Source organism: Perca fluviatilis, unplaced genomic scaffold (assembly GCF_010015445.1).
Source record: "Perca fluviatilis unplaced genomic scaffold, GENO_Pfluv_1.0 PFLUV_unplaced_scaf_1, whole genome shotgun sequence".
In the NCBI taxonomy this organism is placed as follows: Eukaryota; Metazoa; Chordata; class Actinopteri; order Perciformes; family Percidae; genus Perca; species Perca fluviatilis.
Window position 1 is genome coordinate 311,341 of NW_024375502.1, and position 2,415 is coordinate 313,755.

The following is a 2,415-nucleotide window of genomic DNA, read 5'->3' on the forward strand; positions in this document are numbered from 1 at the left end:
GAGGTCTCTCCCACTAGGAGATAACAGGAGGTCTCTCCCACTAGGAGATAACAGGAGGTCTCTCCCACTAGGAGATAACAGGAGGTCTCTCCCACTAGGAGATAACAGGAGGTCTCTCCCACTAGGAGATAACAGGAGGTCTCTCCCACTAGGAGATAACAGGAGGTCTCTCCCACTAGGAGATAACAGGAGGTCTCTCCCACTAGGAGATAACAGGAGGTTAACGGCGGGTTAAAGAGGAGTCACTAACCCCGTGAGAGACCCCCCCCTTCGACAGCGAGCAAAGACGATCCCAGAGAAAACATAAAGAACTGGCAAAAGGTTGGGTCTCCTAGTCCAAAGTCGGACTCAGGTAGTTTTTATTATTTTTTGACAAAAGCAGAAATTAAAAGCAAGTGGTCCTCTACAAAATAAAGATAAAGATAAAGATAAAGATAAAGATAAAGATAAAAATAAGATAAAGATAAAGATAAAGATAAAGATAAAACTAAAAATAAAGATAAAGATAAAGATAAAGATAAAGATAAAGATAAAATAAAGATAAAGATAAAGATAAAGATAAAGATAAAATAAAGATAAAGATAAAGATAAAATAAAGATAAAGATAAAGATAAAGATAAAGATAAAGCCTCCGCTCTAACAGAGGTATTTAAAGCTGCTTCTCTTCTCCTCCTGGCTCTGTGTCTCCCACACTCATAAGAGTTCAGGTAATCTCCTCTTCGGTTGTCAAAGAGGCAAATAAATCTTCCCCAAACGCATGCGAAAAGGCGTCTGGGCAAACTAAGAGAGAAAGAGCACTTTTGGCCTCTGTTTAACAGGAGTATTCAAAGCCGCTTCTCAGAGATAGTCTTTGTTCTTTTTTCTCTTTTCTTTTCTCCCTTTTACACTCAGCGGCATAAGGGAACCCCTCTACAGCTGAGAGAGGCATCATGAATCTTCCCAAAACAACAGGAAGGGTAGATGGAGAAGGCTTCATGGCATCCCGATGCCACGTAAAAGCGTTCGGGTAAAGAGCCGGAAGGGACCCAAAAGGGGACCAAAAGGGACCCAAAAGGGACCCAAAGGGACCCCAAAAGGACCAAGAAGTGACCCAAAAGGGACCCAAAAGGGACCCAAAGGGGACCAAAAAGGACCCAAAGTGACCCAAAGGGGGCCCAAAGGGGGCTACTACCGGCAAAAACACTCAATAAAGCCTTGCATTTATAAAGTCTTGGATTTCGTTACAAAGGTCTTATATATTGTTTTGCCTTTCCTATGATTGAGTTCATACCGTAACAAAATTATTGTTACTAATGTAGGCTAATTAAAAACTGACACGAGCTCGCTAACGGCTTATTAGCTAGCCAAACACCGAACGGTAACATCTGCAGAGATCGGCTCTCTGACGCATCAATCTGCCGGTGTGCGTAACAAACAGAGCCGAGCAGCCGCACGGTTCTAACACCTGTTGATCCGTGCAGGACTTCACTGTGGCGGACTGTTTAGAGACCATAGTGACCGGCAGCTAACGTTAAGCGGTTAGCTGCTACTGTAGCAGCAGAGCCAGCTAGCGTTAGCGGTTAGCTGCTACTGTAGCAGAGCTGCAGCTAACGTTAGCGGTTAGCTGCTACTGTAGCAGAGCTGCAGGGAAACGCTGAACTGAGCGGTGTGTTTTCAGTGTTAAACTCTGCTGCAGGTGTTCATGACTGTTGGTGGTGATCTCCAGAGGTGGAAGACTTACTCACATCATGTATTGCAGTAAAAGTAGAAAAACTGTGTTGTAGAGTTACAAATTACTTGTCAGTTACAAGTCCTGCATTCAACATCTTCCCTATGTAATAGTACAAAAGTATTATCAAAATATAGTGCTTAGGTACCAAAGTAATGTTTTTGTTAATATATTTTATTTTATTGGATTATATTATGATCCAATTAATTGTATTAAGTATGACCGATAATTTCAATAAAATGTTTTATTTAATTCAAGTAGCCTACTTGAACATAATTATTTTCTAGGGTTTAAAATGTAGACAGGTTGGACATTTAATGGCACATTGTTTCTGCGTGCGTGCTGCCGTGTTCATGAACCAGAACTTCGACAATAAATCAGTAAGTTGCTGCTCAGAAAAGTTGTTCAAGGTTGGCAGGTCTGTATATGTACTTCCCTATCCTCGTAAGGTAATGTAGGAAACACTTCACAGATAACGTTTTAGGTATAATAATAAGCTATCTAAGTCTGTTATAAGGAACTAAAAGGTGTATTAAACATCATGTTTTAGGTATAATAATAAGCTATCTAAGTCTGTTATAAGGAACTAAAAGGTGTATTAAACATCATGTTTTAGGTATAATAATAATCTATCTAAGTAGCTGTTATAAGGAACTAAAAGGTGTATTAAACATCATGTTTTAGGTATAAAATTATTATTTTTAATT